The following is a 22,264-nucleotide window of genomic DNA, read 5'->3' on the forward strand; positions in this document are numbered from 1 at the left end:
GTGGAGATAATAGATATGTCTCAGGAAGCACTTGCTCATTAGATTCCAAATACTTTGTCATGGATGGAGACCAAGTGAATGCTGAATCGGCACACTGCTGACACACCAGAGACAAACTCAAACGCCGGTTCAGACAGAATTTTGAAAGCTTAGAACTTTCCGCCCCCCCCTTTTTCCTGGAAGTGATCAAAAGTTGGCCAGACTGTGACCGTGGGATTTCCTGATCTTCAAAGAGCTCAATTCTCCAGGAGCAAAAAAAAGAAAAAAAATCCCGCAGCATCCGCTTCCTCAGGAGGACCACACTTTCCATAGCGCCCTTTGCCGTTCAAATATCGAAATGGCGAAAAGTCTCGTATCTTCTCTCGGAAGGCGCTAGCTGTTAAATGAAGATACATGTTTTGGAGGAAAGTTGAGCACTGTAATCCATTTTGGACTCTTTTTCTAGATCTGCCTGAACTTTGAGGTCGACACTGTTCCACTCCGGTCCTGCAGATGGCGTTGATTAGCTAACCACACATTTCTACGAGCTTGTCGAGGAGTTTTATAGGTAAGCTCAAACATTCTTGACAAATATTTCATACTAGACCTGCCTGAACTTTGAGGTTGACACTGTTCCACTCCGGTCCTGCAGATGGCGCTAATTAGGTAACCACACATCACTACTGCCTTATGTCGAGGAGTTTTATAGGTAGGCTCAAACATTCTTAATTAGTTAACCACACATCTCTACTAGCTTATGTCGAGGTAGGCTCAAACATTCTTAACAAAGATTTAATAGAGGACCTGCCTAAACTTTGAGGTGGACACTGTTCCACCCCAGTCCTGCAGATGGCGCTAATTAGCTAACCACACATCTCTACGAGCTTTTTTTAATCGGTAAACTCATACATTCTTGACAAAGATTTAATATTACACACCGTGTCTTCTATTAAAATTATTCACCTTCTTTATTGAATCCATTTTTCCTCAAACAAGATAAGAATCTAACAATGTGCATTGCCTATTGAAAGGTGAGTAACGAATGGCCTCTACAGGCGACCATAAATAATGCAACACACCTTCCAGAAGAGTGAAACTCAATCAAAACGACTGCTTTGTAACCAAACCTATTGATTCAGCAAAGAGGTACTCTGCATACACCCTGAGTTTGCCTCCAGTCTTGCGCTCGCCTCCATCAAGGCTGGCACAAATAAACTCCCCCTCCCCCACTTGTGTTTGTCTAACCGCGCCGGAGAAGAAAACATTTTCACACCCGCATCCACCTTGACAGCGTGCCGTGTTGTTGCACACCTGAGTTTAAAGAGCTCCAATCGCCCTCATTTGCATCCTGCCAAATAACATTTTCACATCTTTTTTTCGAGTGCCTCTTCGCAGTCTCTCCGGCGTTCTTCAAATCAAAGAGGAAAGAAACACGATGGAGAGGGAAAGGAAAATATGTAAGCGTAGTCATCGGCGTACACTATTACGTTTCTTTCATTTTGTGGTCTTTGCTCGTGCCATACATGATTCCACGGGATGATAGCCAGATGCAGAGTCTCTATTGGATTATAATCCATCTCCCGCATCGAAGATCAGCCCTCGTGATTGTTGTGCTGTGTCTGTGACAAGATTAAACCTTCGTTCCTTTTTCTTTTTTTCCCAGAAGATAGTGTCAGATACAATGCTTCTTCCTCGAGTTTTTTTCTTTTATAGGGGCCTAATGTATTTCTCTGTACCGTATCGCGACGGTAATTGAAACCAGTTGCTTTTCTCGACCGTCGTACTAAAAAACAAATTGTCGACTGCGAGAGTATAAAATCCAAATTCCCGTAAGGCAGTGAGGCAGTGTCAATCGTTTAAGATACAATTAAATGACAGAATCTGTCATTCATGCGCCGGGACAAAACATCAATTCTGCTCGGTGACATAAACTTGAATTTGAAAATGATGACGATGGATCTGCTCGTTACGTAAACCCCGCCCACTTCTACCCGCTCATCTCTGACCTTGCAGCTCCAGCAATCTTGCTGATATTACCGAGCGCCACTGTATCAAAATCCACCTGCCACGGGGCAAATTTGATTGCTTAATACACAGCGTCCATGTTTTTTTTTTTTTATATCTCGATAAATATAAGCCCAAAGCAAGTTTCTGGAATAGCGATACCTTTACACTTCGATTTTTATTTTTTTTATCTTGCTTGTTATCAGCAAAATACCGACTGTATTTTTCATTTATAAGTCGTTTTTCTTTGTTGAGCCCACCGCAGCAGAAGATAGGTTGAACATGTTTCAGCTATTGAGTCAGCTTAATGTACTCAATTTCAGTCCTTGTTGTATTTATGAAGTACCCAAGCATATGGAAAGTTCATTCGTATAGGTCAACTGGAATCACAGCGCCCTTATATTGTGCCCTTTTGGACTCATTTAAAATTCAATGAAGGAAAGGTGTAGCGAGCAGCCACCACATTTTATGTCCTCCCCGACACCTTTAATCACCTTTTGTTGTTATCTGGAATATACCACCCCATATATTTATAAAAAAAAAAGATAAGATCACAACCATATCCTGTCAGTTCACAACCTTGAAAACGAGACATTTTAATTTGAAGCGTAATTGCTGGTCAGATTGGACAAATAGTACATCTCAGGGAGTGATTTACAGTTTTTTTTTTTGACTGACATCAGATCTCACAAAAGCGAACAATGCCGTAATGGCCGTCGAAATCTTTGCGGGCACAATTGCTTGTTGCCATTATGCACCGAAGCCTATTTTGCTTTTGTGGAGAAGGCACCCAAATTGCCGCGCTATTATCTCACCGGTTTTCTCAGTCAGTGCTTTGTGAATCAAGTTGCCCTGAGATAGATCACGAGGAAATGGAAGGTTATTTTTCTTTTTTTCCTCCCCTGTGGTTAAGACAACATACGATGCAGGTCAGGTGAAGATATATATTTTTGTCCTTCTGAGAAGAAGAGAGAGGAGGAAACTGTTTGGGCTGTTTTTTGAGCCGTTGAGCCGGTGGAGTTTGAAAGGCTTTGCTGTTACTTCCCCTTCGTCTTGACTGTCGGTTGCCTTGATATTTGACCCACTAAATTCTCTCATTTTTGCTTCTGTTTTTATCTTGCCATTTTCTCCAACTGCCCCTCCACCCACCATCATCATCATCATCGTCTTGTCTCTCGGCATCCTAAATTCTTATCACCTGCTGTTTTTCTCTCTTTAACGCCTTTGATTTCACTTGTCTGTTTCCTAGCTTGCAATCACCATCCTCTTCTTCCCCTTTTCAGTGCTCCCCCGCCTGGGGAGAGGCTCCCGGGTCTGATGAACCACGAAGAGGCCCGGAACAAATCAGTTTATCGATCAGTCTGTGTATCCCTTGCTCTGGCCCTCTGATCGTCAGCAGAAAACAAAGTGTTTATTAAGCGAAACCTTCCCAATCTGCTTGCACACCTCGCTGCGCCCCTCGCCCATTGCTTGGCAAACGAGAAGCCGTCTCTGGACCCGTCCACACAGCATATACTCTCAGAGTAAGCCTGACTGGTCAAGTTTATAAACTTCTTCAGCACCGATACAATTCACCAATTAAGACCACGTCGGCAGAAAAAAAATGCATCTGTATTAGAGATGTGAAAATGAATTGATTAATCGTCAAGTAATCGATTTTCAAATTAATCGACAACATCATTTAGAATTCTCCAAATCCTGTCACGTCAGTCTCTCAACGGTGATTATTTAATCAGTTTTATAATTATTCCCAAAAACAACCAAATTATCTTTTGCGGTCAATCAAAAATAAAGCTTTTGCAAATGTCTGCTTTTACGTCGGAAATCAATAATCGCACCACTAAGTAAATATGTTTGGAGAGAACATGAATCATTCTTGCGTGATATTGTTTAATGGTTATTTAGTTGTAATCAACTTTCATGCAAACTAAAATTTTATCCGATTTATTTATAATTGATGGAATAATCGATAGAATGATCGATTCTAAAAATATTCGATAATTTGGCATATCAATCAACTTTAGTTTACTGACTTATTTTGGGGCATGTGAAGACATGTTTATTTCTGTCAGACATTTTTTTTTATATTTGTGGCCAAAGCCTTTGACTTTGCCGACGGGATTTCCGAGGAGATAGCTCGCAGCTAGCTCTTGTGTACGACACACAAAACGTACGGCCTCGGGACGGAGAGAGAGAGCGAGGTGCATCAGAGTGGAGTGTTTATCAGCCATCCGCTGTCTATAGGACTTAAATTGGGCCTGAATCTTGTACAGAACGATTGCATTACGGGCTTCTCTGAAAGGGCTGAATTTGATTGAAATGGAAAGCAGTGCCTCCTTGTGCTGAAAATACATCACAGCTGATTAGATTATGAAGTGCCGCGGTGGAAGGGAGGGTGTCGCGTGATATGAGGGCCAAAATGCAAGCAAAACACTAGAAGTGCTCCGAAAGGGGAGGGGGCGAGGGAGACCGCAAATGAAAGAAATCCCTGGATTTCCTGATAGTCGTTCTGTCTGCCTCAGATATTGTGGCGTAAAATGGAGTCAGAGGTTCTGCGGCGATGCACCCGGGACTCAATTTGACTGACGGGGCCGAATGGATCCACGCCATTCCCAGCTGTGCGGCTCCCAGGCTTTCCCATAATCAATCAGCCATTAATGGAGTAAGTGGCTGTGGAAGGATATTAAATGTTAATTGCTGCAAGGTATTGATAACACTCATTGATCTGGTGGATAATTGCAGTGGGTGAAAACAAAGATACATTATATGAGACCGAGCCTGTTCTGTCAGAAAGCCCTAAACGATGAATGGTTTTGCAAAAGAGATGTGCTTTTCTTCGGAACATCTCTCGGCGGCGTGTCCTCCAGGGAATATTGTCGAGCGATCCCCGACTCTTTCTTTTGCTGTCCGGTATTATCTCGCTAGTTCATATTGACATGCTCTTTATTGACTTTTGCCATAATTTCATCCTGAGATGATGATTTTCAAATGCTGCATATGTTTTTTCAGTATGTTAGCTCCTTCAGCCTACATTTGAAAGCACTGCTGTGTCCTCAGTCTACTGAAAAGATTGCAATCTTCTTCCCCAATGTTGAATTTTCTCCTGTGATGGCCGACAAGTCCTTGACAATATAATGCGGTACTCAATAGCGAGGGAAAACAGTCTATTCTTGCTTTGTTGGCACTCACAACCCAAGCATGGCCCCTTCTGAAAAGTTGTTTCCAAGCAAGAACATTATCAGACTTAAAATTGGATCTAGACCAAATTCCATGCCCGCAGGTGTTGCTCGTGGCAGTAGGGAAAAGAGAATGGATTATTAATTACGCCAAGAAGATTTAACGTTCAGACTTACTGATAGCTCTCTCTGACTGTAATGGTCGTAGCAGCAACGCTACAAGAACACACGGTTGGTTAAAACATAAACATGTCCATTTCTCTGTTCTGAGATTGTTGTTGTTGTTTTTTTTGGAAGGAAAGGTTGACGTTTATAATTGACCGGTTGGGAATTGGAGCAGGCAGGAGTAGTCGTCAGTTGGTTATGGATTAATCCTTTTGTGGAGTGGAGAGAATGACAACCTGAAACCCATCTCCGAGAAGTCGAGACTACGTGATGTGTTCGTTTGCGGAGCTTGAGGTCGGTTCACGCCGGCGAGGGAGTTGCAGCTATTCCCGAGCCAACCGAGAGGGATTGGCAGGCCCTGGTGAGGCATGTTTGTCAGAAAGCCTGAATAATGCATGGGCTCAGAGCAGTCGGGCTCTCTCGTACCGCACAACTCCGAGAGTGAGATCAATAACACTTAGAAGCTACTTTATAATGAAGGAGATGCTAAAATTCCATCATCAGGCAATTAGTTGAACTCCTCCACCTTCTGTTCCTCACCCATCTCCTTCCATCTGTCACCGCACGGCAGCGGGCAGATTAGGATCTGAGTGATTTGATTTCTGGAGGTATCTCCAAAGTTGGTAGAAAAGAATAGGGGAGGAGCTTGTTTTCTGCCATGGTTCTCTCATCTTTGACATTTGCTTTCCTGCTCTAATGCCGCGGGCTCTTGTCGTTCTACTTTCCTTTAAACTAGCTAGGCTACAACGTGACAGACGTAGTAATGTCGGTCCTCGAAACTGCACAGAAGCTACTAAGCCCTCTCTGAATCGCTAAGACCGTGGTCCGACCATTGACGAATCAGAATCACTCCTTCCCAGTGCATCTATAATGACTCCCTATCTCTGCGGACATAAGTGCTCTCCACTCGTCTCGACTGGGAGGTTAAGGGTGAAGAAGCAATAATGTAGCGTAAATGTGCTTGCATGGCATTGGGAGTTCATTAGAGCTCCATTATAGTCCTTGAGTGACATCATTCACCGGGAGTGCCGACGTGCGGTTCCTTCGGCTAGTGGATTCCTGATGGAATATCTTTGGCGTGGGGTTTGCCGTGATGAAAGCATCTTAGCAGTCGAAGCACCCGCCACGTCCTATTTACGCTTCGATCACGACCCTCGGCCAATGCGCAGTAGTCTACTCATTTCTTGTCCTAAATGAGCCTCGAAACCACATTTCTTATGTGCTTCCTGTCATACCTCCTTGACTTCATTCATATGCACAGTCACTATCAGTAAAACCTTCTGTTCTCATCTGCCGGCAGCCAAATTATTTGGGTGAGAGCAAGATTACCAGAGTGGACCAAAATCTCATTATTCACACTCTTCAACTGTTTACTGGCAGGAGGCAGGTGAGAAGGTCGAGAAGAGGGAGTGATGGGTCTTATTTGCGATGCCTTCTCCTCGCACTTTGGGTCCTGGAGGTCAAGATGAGTTTAGGCCCCCTCGGTCAGTCTGGACTTAGAGAATAATGGCATAATTACCTTGGCTGGAAGAGTTCTGCCCCTTGAGGTAGGCTCTGCTGCATCATTAGAAATACAGTAGTAGCACCAAGCTTGACTTTGTCTGTAATTAGCTCTCCGTGGGTTGTAATTGTCTCACGGTGAGGACATTTAACGGCGATGGTTTGGCCGTTGGAACATTCAATAAGAATGGCAACTAATTGGTGGATGTGCGCATTTTAGTAAAGTTGGCATTTACTGTTTGGGCATTTTGAGCAGATCCCGATAGATACCCCAAGAGGCTTTTAAACACGTACGGGACATTTTGGACTAAGTTTCTGTCTTGCGTCGAGAGCTCCCTTGCAGCCTATTAACTCTCCATCACCCTCCACTTGCATTGTCACGCTGTTAACCCAGCAAAGGACCGTGTGTCTATAATAGACTATCGACTGGTTGATGCTTTAAAGCTACGCCGGCTAGCTTTAGCTGCTCCGCCACCCACGCGGCTCTATTTAATCTCCCATCGAAAGGGGGGACAGCGTCGTATATTGTTTTTGCAACGTGGCCTCCGGTACAGTGCGCCCACCGGAAGCGCCGGCAGAAGTGCTCGGCTTCATTTCTGCGTGTGATTTATTTGAATTCATCAACTGGATTGATCGAGAGTCTTTACTCGGGGGGACACAGATACACGCTAAATGACTATCGACTGCCAAGTGTTTGAAAAATGCATTTGCCAGACCGGCCGCTCTGTTGATGAGTGTGTATTTAAAAAATGTATCTGCAGAATCAATGGAGAGGAACAACAGTGACTGTATGCCGGCTCCCTTTTTTACCTCTTACTATTTGTTGTCTTTTGTCTGCGAACGCTAACCACTGCTGGCGCATTGCAGTAAACGAGGGGAGGTAGAATGCTAGGGTGTGTGTGTTTTGCGTGTGTGTGCGATTGTGCCAGCAGAGGCGTCGACAAGCATGCATAGCTTTACCCTCTCCATAAATCCCCACCCATAGCGTTGTAGCTGCGCACGCAGCCGTCTAGAGATACTGACCTTTTCTTGGGACTTCTTCTGCTTTATCTCAGCATGATACGATGGAGATGAATCACGGGGGTGTGTAAATACCAAATGCCATTGTCATTCCTGACTCTCCTCCCGGTTCTGAAGGAAGTTTGGGATCTGGTATAGCATTCCGAGAGCTAGCTTTGATGACACCATTAGCGAGTCAGTTTGACCTTGTCTGCAATTAATTAGTTAGCATTCAGATCTGCATATTATTTGTACTCGTAGGAAAAGATGTCAACCAATCACAACGCAGCCATTGCCTTGTTAATGTGAAGTATCTGGAAGCTAGCCATGCACTTGGATGCTTGTGTTTGCAGTAGAAGTTGTAACATCCTTATTTCATGACTGACTGGACTTTATAGAGGAGATGATAGAAGGCGCAAGAGTCGCTATCATCTCGTAGATCACGTCCTCTTTACACAGCCTCGCCGGGTCCCCTGTGTGTCACTTTGTCCCACAGTAAAGTGGATGTCATGCTAACTAGTGCTCTGGTAAGATTGTTAGCGAGTCGGCTGGCACCGCGTGTGCATTGTCTGTTTGCAGACCAAAGGCGAAGTTCTAACCTTTGACGCCTGAAAGCAACACCGGAATGATGATGGATTTAGATTAGAGGGCGTAATTTGTTCGGAATGGCTTCGATTCAGACTGACTCCGGGGAAATATGGAAATGGTGCTGGGAATGTTGTTTGTTTTGCTTTGAAGTCAAATTGACAGTGAGAATATGTGTGACGAGGCCATTTGTGATGCTACTGAAGAGAAAAATGTCCATTTGTCTTTAATGTTAGTATCTGAAAAACAACCGCTAATAAATACAATGTGAGATTCTATCCAAAAAACGAGCCTTGATAGTGTTCCATTCTTGGCGGGAGTATACCCAAAAAATGAAGCTCACGCATAAACATTTGATTCTTTCCTGGAAGAGCTAAATTAGACCATATGAGTTGCTATTTTTATTCAGAGCAGACAGAGCAAACGTAAAATGTGATTCAAGGGGACTTCCGAGACTTCATTAGAAGCCAAATAAAGGACTCGCCTCACTATCTGGTGGGTTAGGTGCACGATTGGGGGGTTCACAGGTCAACACGCATGGCTCCCTCTCAAAGGGTACCCTTAAAGGAGCGCACGTGCGTGGACCAACCATCGTGCCGGGGTGACATCCAAACCGCAAACAAAAGGTGTCAAAGTGACGAATGGCATTGTAAACAACGGAGCACGGTCTAAACAGCACCCCGGAGGCCGTCCGTGTTTGTGTGAGATCAGCAGAAAAATCCCTTATCTGGCCTATTATGGGCCCGCGCTTCAACGTTGGGGTATGCTATGTGCTTTGCATGCTAATCTAGTCCTCATTAAAGCTTAACACAGCAGTTAGCGTGCCCTGTGATAGCATCATACTGTGCCGAGGCCTGCGCGCAACTGATAACGCCCCCAAACGCGATTGGCAAAAACATCACCTTGGGACGTAAGGCATTCACTGCACAGAGTCAATAGAAATCCAATCTGAGCGTGAAGTGTTGCTTTTTTTTTCAATGGGGGCGGTTCGCCGTACTTCACATGCCTCTGTAAATCAAAGACGATACCGGGAAGGCCCGGACACGATGTGTGGATGAGGCCATCTGGCCCGCTCAGGCCAGAGCGGGGACCAGTTTTTGACTTGGCCATCGTGTGTGGGCAGGAGCACTCCCACAACTACAGCCTGTTCGCCCGTTCGCAGATGCGGCAGGCTTTTTCTGAAAAAAGTACACAACTTCTAGTGATATGACGCCTGGCGCCCAAAAAATAAATAGAGGCACTTAATTGAAAACGCTCGTCAATCTGTCACCACCAAAAGCGAGTGCGAGGGAATGAATAATGGATTGCAGGGTGGAAGAAGAAGATAATGGAGGGAAAATGAAGGCGGCGACCAAAACAATGATTGACGCTGACGAGTTAGACATTAGACAAAAAAGGGTGATCAACATTCACCGGGCTCTCCAAACGTTGTCTCTGAAGAGTGACAAAGCTTAGAAAGGGCTTCTGTCTTTTGTTTAACGTATCAACTACAGTCGGTTGAGCAACCAAGTGAGAGACGACAGACCAATGGACACCAAAAACCTAATCAGGATCTGATCCAGATTAGCAGCAATTTCAAATTAGCAACTTTGATGCGTTAAGATTTTCTTCCTAGATGAAATTCCGATTCTGTACAAACCTTTTCTAGATTAGTGGCCAGTCAGCAACTTTTCTTTCCCCTCAGCTTGACAAGACTTACTTGGAGTTAACTTCATCATCGGAGGCAGACAAACCATCATGGTGTTGTGTTCCTATTTCGACTGAGTGTCAGTGATTAATGTAATCAGCGGTGCGGCGTCCCACCTCCAAATGAGTTTGAGATTGACAGTCCGGTTTATTAGACTCTGTGTGGACTGATGGCGTGTAATTAAAACTGTCGCCACGGTAGCCGTCATAACGCAAGAGGAGATGACACCCTGTTGTTGTGCTACACGCCGGTTCGTGTTTCACTTACGTTCGCACAGAGCACAGTGAGAAATGCGATGATTAATACAGCTACTGAGAATTTAAATCGGGATTACGCTTGAAAAGTCGCCAGGTCTCCTCTTCGTTTCCTTTTCTTCGAAAATCGTGACGGATTTCACGCCCGTGATCCCAACGTATGAAATCCTGTGATGTCTATTAATGCTAATGTGAGACAGATTCTTGGTAATGCGCTCTGCGTAGGTGTGATGCCCGTTAGAGGGGGTTTAATAATGGCTCAGGTTGATTTCACAGTGTGTGTCATATCACACTGATCTGAGAATATCTGCTGGCGGTGGAACCAACGCGCATATCGGTCCGGGAGGAAAATATACATTTCTGACAAGGGGGAACCTGTCCAACAATAGAATAATATTTGAACTATTTATTGATTATTTTAATTATTTGTTTATTATTATATTTATGTATTATTTTATTTATAAATTATTATTATAGTTACATATGATTATTATATTTATACATGCATTTATATTTATTATAATCCATTATTTATTATTTCATAATTTTAATTAAATGACAATAAATACCCCACCCTTGTGAAAAACTATTTGATTATTTCAATTATTTAGTTATTATTATTATTATTATTATATTTATATATTATTATATTTAATTATTATTATTATTATATCTGTATTTATATTTATTATTATTCATTATTTATTTAATAATTTTAATTAAATGACATAAAATACCCCACTCTTGTGAAAATAGCCTTTTCAAGCGGCCAGGTTACCTACCGCTTCTTGGTGGTTTTTCCGTTTGAGGGGTAATTTGGACGGCCGTGGTCCGGGTTTGACTGGTAATCTGGTTCAACCATTAGCGGCTGTTAAGTGGCTCGGTCCCGGTGTCACCTCTGGTCCATCAGTCCCAATTTGGTGCAACACGGGCTCCCCAATTCCAGAGTGCCTCCAGTCTCCCCCCAATCTAACAAACCGCCCTTTCTGCCTCACGTAAGCGGATGGCAGATGCACTGACACGCCCGATCGATAACAACTAATGTGGAGTAAATGGATAAACTTACCTGCTGCATCACCTGTCACCAACCCCGCCCCCTCTTGTTAAAAGTCCGAGTCATTCGCTTCTTCACTATTATCTGCAATTCCCGCTGGAATTTACTTTTTCAAAGGGAGAGAAATCCCTCTAAATCTGTTCTCCGAATGGTTCTTCTCGGAATTGGAATTGGGACGGCACCCGAGGGCCCATTGACGTTGTTTCCAGTCAAGCCCCAGAAGAAGCCAACCTTCCCAGAAAGGCTTCTTCGTCATCCCCCCATGAACCGTAAAGACGCGTTCCCCTTTTATTTGTTGATGAAAGGGTGAAATCAGCCGAGAAGGCCGCAACCACAGCTCAAAAGGCGAGACACGTCAAAAGGTGTGCGTATGCTTTGTTGATGTGGATTAAGGGAGGTGATGGCAATCACACCCTTGACGAAACAATTATTCCTCGGCCCAGTCTTCCACCGAGACACTTTCTGTTGTTATCCTGTCGTGCTTTTCCGCCCGCTTTTTTTGTTCTCTTTCCCCGCCTAGCCATCAGTGTAATTAGAGCCTCTGTCAATTGCACCTTTGCTTGTAAGTCGGCGCCACGGCGGATGGTGCGGCGTACCAATAGGTAGGCTCCCCTCCGAGCGGTCGATTCTCAATCGAGGCCCAAACACTTTCCTCCTGTTGTTTTTGGTTTTTTTGCCAATTCAACACATGATTAAAGGCGGCGGAGTGATTACCATTCGTCTAGAAGCCGACGGAAAGAAAAGGCCCTCCTAGAAATGTGTGAATCAATCCATTATGAGCTGTTCTGTGGTATCTTCATCCTTTACATTATCATATGGTTGTGGCATGTTGACTCCGCCCCCCCCCCACCACCACCACCACTACCCCAACCGCCCTTTCATCAATGTACTTCCCCTTCTCTACACAACATCAATCCGTGCACACTATCATTACTACTCTTGGTGCCATTACCATCAACTCAGTAGGGGCATGTCTTGTTTTTCTCCTGTCAGCTTTTTGTTGTCCTCAAAGGAACAATTGATCCTGTGATTTGACTTGCTCCTGGAAATAGAATCAGGTTACAAAGGATGCGTTGGGGGGCTTCATTTGAAGACTGATGTGCATCGCTACCAGAGGTGGCAACTCCAGGTCCAGAAAGTAAAAACCTTGCCACAGGTACCTCTCGGCGGAGGAGAGGTACCTGTGACAAGTCCAGGAAGTAAAATCCCTGCCACAGGTACTTGTGGCTGGGTTTTTATTTCCTGGACCTGGATTTGCCACCTCTGACAAATTTGCCCAGTGACTGACAAGCAACCAGTGAAGGATGTACCCCGCCTTTTGCCTAACATCAAACCACACCTCTTATCCGTTATCTCATACCAAGAAGTGGTATTGAATATTGCGTCTTTTGTTTTTGAATGTCAGAAAAGCGATTAAGATGAATACTTGAGAGCTCTTTATTCTGATACTATGCAAAAGATGTTGCCTTCATGCTTTATGAAGCTCAAAGCCCGTCTGATGTTTCGCTGTGATATGGTTGCTATGCGTCCCCCCCACCCCACCCGAGTGAAGACAGATTATTTCCTTTACAACCCAATCAAAAAAAAAGATACGTTGTCGATGTAGAATTTCAATTCCAATTGCTCGCTTGGAGAAAAAGGTGGTCTATGATGCAGGAAATAAGGATATGCGCATTCTTTTATATTTGCTTTTTGAAGTGCAATTGTTCCAGGTCTGCTTCGTTTATAGATAGAGCCTCGGGGGTCTCAGGCCAATAAACCTGGCAAATAATGTGGGTGAATTCATTAAGGGCTGATGATTGTTGACAGTGTGTGCGGGTTGAGAATGGGTCCAGATAAGGAAGCGTCTCGGTAATTGGGGTTCTCGGAGCACTGAGGCCGCACCTTTAGTTGACGGTGATAGACTGCGAAATCTTAACACGGTGAAATAAGTGAACGCGCCAATACACACTACTGTCATTTGGAATTGAGCAAATTATACGCTACTTCCCTAAGGCAAAACTACACTCGACTTATCTGCCTTTGTTTTGTTTTTAGTTGGCAGTAAACTGCTTTGTTCGCTGAAGACACCAGGGTATATTCGTGATATTTGGAAGCAATCCAGTTGGCCGCCATTTTCTGTTAGAAGTGATAAGCAGCGTGATTAGGGGAAGGTGACATCTAAAACCTAAAGACAAAGCAAAAATCACTCAGCACAGTCCTCGCTGGCTAGATTCTTTCTCGGACAATCGGAATATAGGATGCCGTCTCGATTTCTCTATTGTGGAAAATGTCCATATATTAGGTACACCCACTTGATTATATGGCAGACAAACCAATTTTGAGAAAATTAAATTCTTTTAAGTACGACTATGAGTGTCCCACATCCATATAAACAAACCCTCCAGACATGGGGTAACAAAATGGAGACATAGACAAACCTAATCTCCTGTACACCAACTGCCCTTTCTCGATGCCTCTTAGATATTCATTAAATAAAGTCATTCCACATTGCATTCTACCAAGCGGAAATTGTTCCTTTTATCCATCAGGAGAATTGGGAATAAGCACACATCACCATAAAACGCCGCACTGCCTCCGAGCTGTGAAGGCAATGAAAGTGATGGATAATCAGTGAATTGAATCGTAGCAAATATGATCTCTGGACATTAACTCCGCTATAGTATGCACACATTTTCTTTTCATTAGACTCCACACTGCTATTTTAATGAATTGCCAAGAGTAATGAGTGCTTTTAGGTGGCAGGCCTCGGCCGGGTGTTAATCATGTAAATGGCACAATACCAATTAAAGCTCATAATGCCGGGTGTTACGGCCTTGAACTGGCCCTGGATTAGCCTAGCGCCACTCCCCAGGAACCTTTAATTATCATCCCGTCTTGGAAAAAGGCCCAAGTCAATGAATGCATCAATGGGGCCGATAGATTCTAAGGGTGGACCCTTTTGTCTAATTGACTTTTATAGTAGAGTTATTTCTAGATTTGAGATGGAAACTCTCGGAATGCCGACCAAGGTCAGCAGCAGTTGTCATGTGCTTGACAATTCGCACAGCAGCTAAAGGTACAAAGGTACGAAAAAAAACAAGAAACAAAATAATCGAGGTTAGAACCTGCGCAAACACACTATAGAATTGTCGGGCATCTGGCACACAAACACACTTAGACACACACACACATGATGTGATTGAACGGCCAGTGCTCTGTAATCACTGACAATACATCTGCTGCCCTGTGTCCCACACACTCCCTCACAGTGTCTTTCCATCCATCCCCAAAGCATCTGACCTGCTGCCTTTTCTCTAATGACAGCTGAAACGGACCATTCTGTCTCGAAGCCGCCGCCACCCGGACATTACAGCGTGTCGCTTTTGGGCATTTGGGCCCCCCCTACCCCCGACACTAATGGCCGCTGTTGTGGATCACAGTCCGGGCTAATGACCTCCGTTCACGGGATCAGCAGAGCGTCTTGCCTTGTTGTCCATCCGTCTGTCTGGGACACTCCAGAGGTCACGACTCATTCCCTGAGAGCCGGCGACAATAACAGCGAGCGGCGGTTAAGAATGCTTTCATTCATGGGGAAATACAGTGACCCTCCTTTACTCTCTCATGCGAGCCTCACATATTGAGAGGTTGGACGTTGACCCCCACCCACCCACCCACATCCCCCTCGACTCACCGGGTGACAGATGGAAGGGACACATGGAAGCGGTGGTCCGGCTTCCAATATCCAGACACTCATGCACATGACAGATTCGGTAATCGGGTGTTTTATTTTAAAAAATTACGTAGGCTATAAACAGTTGAATCATGTGTAAAAAAATATTTTAATGTTATAACTTACGCCATCTGGTCAGTTCCCCGCAAGTGCCAATGGCATTGAAATCATAATTAGCCTTGGGCAACTCAAAACAAACTGTAAAGTGCAGCAGGGTGTCCTTCCAAACTTTTTCTTTGTTAGATGAGCAGTTAACTCATTCACTACCATTGACGACTAAAGTCGTCAAATTTTAACTAGACAGTGAATGACACCGCTGCGTTGACTCCACCTAGCGATAGCTTGTAGTTTTAAAAACTAGCAAGATGGAGCACAAGGTATGACTTGACTGTATTGAAGTATGTGTGTGTGTGTTGATGAATATGAAACCCGGTGGCATTTCAGCAGACTTCATTTGGCTGAACCGAGCGGGCGGCGTGCCCGAGGGCTTCGAATGCGCAATGTCGCCGAGGCCCGAGCGTCAAGGTTAGCACTTAAAGGCAGCATTTGTGAAAATGCATGTTTATGTCTGCTGGGAGCAGAATTGTGATGAGGTTGGAGAAAGTCTAATCTTCCCAATTTCATTGTTTTTTTTTTTCAATTTGGACATTATTTTCAAGGAAGGCGTGCGTGTGCGCGAGACCCTGCTCGGAGATTGAACGCGGCCCGAGTAATTCTGTCTGCGTCCCCCCGGGCATTGCACAGGTGCTAGCGACTTTGCCCGACTTCAGCCTTCATTCCATCGGGCTCTGATGCTATCTCCGCCTCCCGTGTACCTCCTAATCGCACCTCATAGTCACAACCGCCTACCTGCTTGGCCACGGGAGAGCTCGTCTCATTGTGTAGATTTGCATGTCTGGCTGTCTACACATTTCTGTGTCATTCACTCTGCTTCTCGTCTATCTCTGTGCCTTTGCCCGCCGTCCTCTATTAGACGATTGGATCAGTCAGAGCTTAAATTTCCACTTTATCACTTGGCGGCAAAAGCGGCTTTTTTTGGTATTTTCGAACCCAATTACAGTATCTTCCCTTGGCAGTCATTGTGGACAATGCACTCGGATGTGTCCATAACCTTCTCATTTTAGATAAACATTTGTTCCCCCATGAGTGTGAGAGTCTGAAGTCATCATGTTAAGTCACGAGTTATTCAGAGTGGATCCACTAACATTTTTGTTACAAAGGCCCGTACTGCATTCTAGAACTTGATTAAAAAGACACTGACTAGTTTATTCATCCATCCATCCATTTGCTGATTAGTACTTGAGCATGGGTCAGGCAGGCTTGGTTCTATTTAGCCGCACCAGCTAGCTAGCGACCAACTTTGACTGACTAGTGCAGCTAAACATGTTGCAGAGTTGCTACTAACTCAGTGGCATCGAATAAAATACTCTTCTACCAAGTATCCTTCTCACAAAGCAATTACGAGGAAAGACGGAGAAGCCATGCTAATTGCTAAGCTAACCGTAAGATTGACAAGTGATCATTTAACAACAGAATTGAGCACACTTTTCACAGAAGTCTGGAGGTAATATATTTAAGGAACAGAATTGATTTTCCAGGACAGCTGAGGGGCTCACCAAGCAATTATGACAGGATTCAAAGATTTACGATGTGGTCTTACACCACTAAGCAAGCAGACTGTCTGCCTGAGTATATTTTGTGGCTTTATTTGCATCTCAAAAGCAGCATATATGCACTCATTTTGATCTTGTCTTTAGGGACACATGTAAAACACATTCCGAGTCACCGTGTGACCTTTTTCCTCCTGTCGTCAATTTGTCAGCGTCCGTCACCTATCCGGCCCGTTGCACCGGCAACATTTGCATTGAGAGATGGCTACATTAGCTTTATAGATGCAATGAGTCAATTAAAGGCTTAATGACACGTCGCCGGTGAAGGTCCAGTTGAGTTTGGCGCACTCCTACTCCCAGATGACCAACCTTTATCATTGGTTTTATTTTAAATATGCATGAGCCTTCCCAGTGGGGCTATAATGGGCACCCCCCACCCCTGCCTCAGTTTGACAAAAGGGAAAGTGCGCCTTGAGTTGCCACGACAACACCTTGCTGGCCGTCGCCAGCAATGCGTCTGCGGGAGCCCCCCCTGACCTCGCATTCATAATGATAGACGCTCTTGTGATGCTGCTTTGTAAATGTCACGCACACATCTGCCGTTGTTTCCATTTGACAGCCACCTTAAACGATGATGGTCACCAATTGGCTGTTTCCAGAATCATTCACTCGTTCCCAAGTCCCTAATCACTAATTTGCAAATTTTATATACTTGTGATTTTTAAAGAGTGCCTCAAAGTGGAACGTGGGTTCCCTCTAGTGGGATGTCAAAGTATCACTGAATTAAATGATCAAACCGTACAAAATCTTAGTGACTTAGTATTTTTTTTAATTATTTATTTCTAATATATAATCAAAATCAAAATAAATATGTATATAGTACCGATTAATCGACTTTCTGATTACATTTAATACTGATAAGATAAGATAAGATAAGATAATCCTTTATTATTCCCTCGATGGGGAAACTCCTTTGTTAGCAGCAGTACACTTAACATATACACACACACACGCATGCGGGGAAGGGGGTAAAAGATTTTAAAGAAGTAGAAGGTATATATAATGATGAAACTGTACTTAAGTAATACTTTAGTATACCACTAGAGGGAGCCCTCATCCTTCTTGAAAAGTGACTATAATGCATAGGGAGTGATTTTGAACGCAGCCATCCTCATCTTCATTCCCGTGTCCTTAACGACCAGTGAGCCAATGGTGCGCCAAAGAAAGCCCTGATTGTTTCCAAATCAATTCTGAACAGACGATTATATTGACAATGACAGATGTGCAGCCGCTAAGTTATTGTACACTCGCCAATAGTATCAATGATGGGAGGCTAAGCAGCAGAGGTCATTTAAATCCACTCTAAACATGTCCATGTTTATTTAAGAGAGCGCAAACATATAAAGTAGAGGTGTCAAACTCATTTTTTTCGCGGGCTGCATTGTAGTCATGGCTTCTTTCGGAGGGCCATTATGACTGTCAACCCAAATAAATGTATGAGCACCTCATATTATATCCAGTAAAAGCTACAAAACAAACTGACAAATAACTCGTTTTCAAATCAGACGAGTAAAAACTGGTCAAATATTAAAAAAAAAAAGATTGTTAAAAGTGAAGACAATTTGCAATTCTAGTAATGACACGAATTTGATGCACAATTTGTCTTCGCGGGCCACATCAAATGATGTGGCGGGCCGTATCTGGCCCCCGGCCGGGCCTTGAGTTTGACACCCATGATATGGACGAAATCAATGCGTGTCAGTAAAATTCTTGAAGTCATGCACCTCTCCAGATGACAAACAAATACTAAAAGGCTACTATTGCCATTACCGCTCGCCCTATGGTGGGGTCAGTTTAATTCCCGCTGGGAATGCAAAGGTATAAACACACAGCCCTGGCAGGAGACGTCTTTGTTTTTGGCTGCTGTGTCTAATTAGCTTGTTTGCTTACAAAGCTAGATTTGTTTATCAAAAGGGTGCTTGGACAATGATTGGCTGAGGTTGTCTAAACAAAGAGAGAGAGACCATACATTTAATAGTTTTTAGTTTCTGTTGTTTTTTAAAATAATATTGTGGTTTGCTCTTAATTAGGTGGCGTAGCTTCTAGTAAAACTCAGTGCTGCCCTGGTATATTGTGGCACAATGTGGTACTACACTGAGATTTCTATTTGTCTATATATTTAAAAACTGGTGGTTCTGTTATGCTCCATTTTAGTCAAATGAGTATCTCGGTGTTCTGCGAGGCGCCACGTTGAAATCGTCTGTGACATTTTGGACTGGCTGTGATTGATGTGTTTTTGAAGTGCGCCTGGAGAAGGTGTCAAAGCGCCTTTTGTGGCCATGCGGCCGAAGGATCACACGTCAAGGTGGGACGCCCAGCTGGGATCTGCGATATCATGGCTTTTTTTTTTCTATTTGGAAATAGTGTGGTGATACTCTCCACAAGTCAGGCACTATTGTTTTTCTTTTATTTGGGCCAGTCAAAGGTTTCAGCAACATTAAGATGCCAGGTAGCATTAGCATTAGCTCCAAGCTTGAGAGCTTATAGTTTGATGACTGTCAAATGTCAAACAGTTCCGCCTCCCCTCAAGTATTTTCTATTTCCCGCCATTCTTCCTGCCAAGGTGACATTTGAAAAGTGCACTTGCCGCTACGCTCCGTCAATCTGACCGCCCCCCCCCTCCTTCCACCCCTCTATCTGCACTCCGCACCTTCATCCTGCCCACTGACTGCTTGCCGAGGGGAGCTTTACGCATTGGCCAGACGTGACGCTGACCTCTCCGAACCCGAAATCAAGGCTTGTCCAAACCGTTTTTTTTCCAAGGGCCAAATAAAGAAAAAACTGGCACTGTTTATTTCAAGGAAAATTTTTCACTGTCAACTTGAGTGATTACCAGGAATCTTGAGTTGCTTCACCGTTACCGGTGGAGCCAGGTCTTTATTTTACGTCAGCAACCTCTTAGTCAAATCTAAACTCTTTTGATGTCACACAATTCCTACTGATTGGCCGCTCATAATTTAGCCTTTTATCATCTTGTCTGCCAACAAGTGTAGCAATCAGCGCTTGGTCGACGCCCCTTGTTAGCAACCAATTCATTAATCAGCTTCCCCTCGACGGTTTTTCATCACCGGCGGCCAAAATTACGTTCTTCGTTTGAAGGTCGCCAATTTCTCGACGGCCGGGGAAATCGATGATGGCGGCGACGGTGGTTTCTTTTTTTCCTTTCGTAGGAATCCGTCAGGGAGCCAAGCTGCTCAATGAGCGTATTGGATGTTTAACTTTACATCACCAAGGGCACGCTGACAAACGCATCATAAACTCGATTGTCAGACGGCGGCTGGCACAACGGCACACATCGTCTTCTCTTACAAGAGAGATGTGCTCTTGCAGTAATCGTAAAAGTCCGTCTTTGACTTACTGAAGCTCAGTCTTGATAGACATTGATAGTCTACCAGGGCCTTTTCAAACTTTTGAATCTCCAGACCGAGAAATCTGAACAGCAATTAAACCAGTTTTTGTTTTCCCAAGATGTTCAAATATGGCTTCAGCATTTTGGATATAGCGAGATAGAGCGTGTTTTATATAACCTAACATATTCTATTCTGACTGCTCTTTCTCTACTCGAGTGTCCATCATGATAGAAAAAAACTCATGTTCCCTTTTTCCCCCCCTAACAGGGCCGCGTGGCATCCAAAGGTGGTCCGAGGGGGTCGTTTGATGTCAAAGGTCTGCAATGATCACAGGAACGTGGAGAAACCCCCACTCCCCGTCATGGCACAGTGGCGTGAACCAATCTCAGCCGCCTCTCTATCATCCTGCGCCTGTGGACGCCTTCGTCTCCATCCGTCCATTATCCCCGGCTCACTAGTCCGAAAATGAGGGGGACACTTGGCGCCTCACCACCCCCCCTCTTCTTCTACCTCCTTCCATTCCTCCCCGTTGACTGGCTGCTATATGGAGGGTGACACTGGGCCAATTCAATCTGGCGTCTCCCCCCCAGTGAGCCAAATTGGCCCTTCCCTGCTGCACTTCTGATGACATCAAAAAATGTCACATTTGTTTGTTTGTTTGTTTTCAGCGGGTTGCAATAAAAGCTGATGTGATGTATTTGATCAAATTCCCCAAGATAGCGCTCTACAAAATGGGGCAAATGCAGACAAACAATATAACTATCCTCAAAGGCATATATTCTTTATCCTCTTTGGAAAATGATTTTTGTTCGTTAAGGAGTTGTTAGTCTTCTCTTTTTTTGTATGATTGTATTAGATGACCACTCCACCACTGAGCCATGTACTCCACAATGTTTTGTTTTTAATGTGAATGGCAGTCTATGTAAAAGAAGTCGCTGCTAAAACTGTGTTGAAAGATGCAAACAACATTAAAAAAAATTCAGTAAAGCTTTGACCATGATTATTCCCTAATAAAGTGGCCTGTTATTCTGTATACCTGAAAGTGGTGATGTACCTAATGGAGTGTCCGAGTGACGTCACAGATCAACCAGCCAATCAGGAGGTGGGGGTGAGGGCGGGTGGGGCACTTTTCAGTTTCAGTTCAACTTTGACCCTGATTTTTCCCTAATGAAGTGGCCTGTTATTAGGTATACCTGTAAGTGGTGGTGTACCTAATGGAGTGTCCGTGAGTGACGTCACAGATCAACCAGCCAATCAGGAGGTGGGGGTGAGGGCGGGTGGGGCACTTTTCACTTTCAATTAAACCAGGGGTTTCGAACTCCAGACATCGGGCGGCCGCGTTCCAATATTTTTTCCAAGTTATCCTCGTTAAACACACCTGCGTGAAAAGATTTGGTTCATTTTCACGTTCTGCAGGAGCCAAACTTTTCACACAGGTGCACTTAACGAGGGAATGTTTTTTTTATGGTGACTGTTTTATTCTTGTACAAGCTGAACATACAATATAAGTGCAGCTGGAAACCACAAATAAATACATGCTGTCCTGATTGATGATAAGACTTGGAGGAAAGTGTTTTCATGAACATATTTGAGCAAATTTGCCAGGAGTGTCAAACTCCAGTCCTTGGGGGCCGCGTTCCAATATGTTTTCCAAGTTACCCTCGTTAAACACACCTGCGTGAAAAGATTTGGTTCATTTTCACGTTCTGCAGGAGCCAAACTTTTCACACAGGTGCACTTAACGAGGGAATCTTGGAAAACATGTTGGAATGCGGCCCCGAGGACTAGAGCTTGACACCTGTGACCTTTGACCATGATATTTCCCTATTAAAGTGGCCTGTTATTAGGTACACTTGAAAATAGCGGTGTACCTAATGGAGTGTCCGTGTGATTCCCTCGTTAAGTGCACCTGCGTGAAAACTTTTAGCTCCTGCAGAACGTGAAATGAGCTAAATCTTTTCACGCAGGTGTGTTTAACGAGGGTGGAAAACATATTGGAACGCGGCCCCGAGGACTAGAGCTTGACACCTGTGACCTTTGACCATGATATTTCCCTAATAAAGTGGCCTGTTATTAGGTACACCTGAAAGTGGTGGTGTACCTAATGGGGCGTCCGTGAGTGACGTCAC

The 22,264-nt window shown here is 44.2% G+C and overlaps 1 long non-coding RNA gene across 1 annotated transcript; it reads left to right on the forward strand.

Moving 5' to 3' along the window:
* The first annotated feature begins 310 nt into the window (after positions 1-310).
* On the forward strand, positions 311-21,119 carry LOC119117341. The gene is made up of 2 exons (XR_005096500.1): positions 311-547; positions 20,403-21,119. It is a non-coding gene; the product is annotated as an uncharacterized LOC119117341 (long non-coding RNA).
* The last annotated feature ends 1,145 nt before the right edge of the window (positions 21,120-22,264 follow it).

The sequence above is a fragment of the Syngnathus acus genome, chromosome 23 (assembly GCF_901709675.1).
Source record: "Syngnathus acus chromosome 23, fSynAcu1.2, whole genome shotgun sequence".
Classification (NCBI taxonomy): domain Eukaryota; kingdom Metazoa; phylum Chordata; class Actinopteri; order Syngnathiformes; family Syngnathidae; genus Syngnathus; species Syngnathus acus.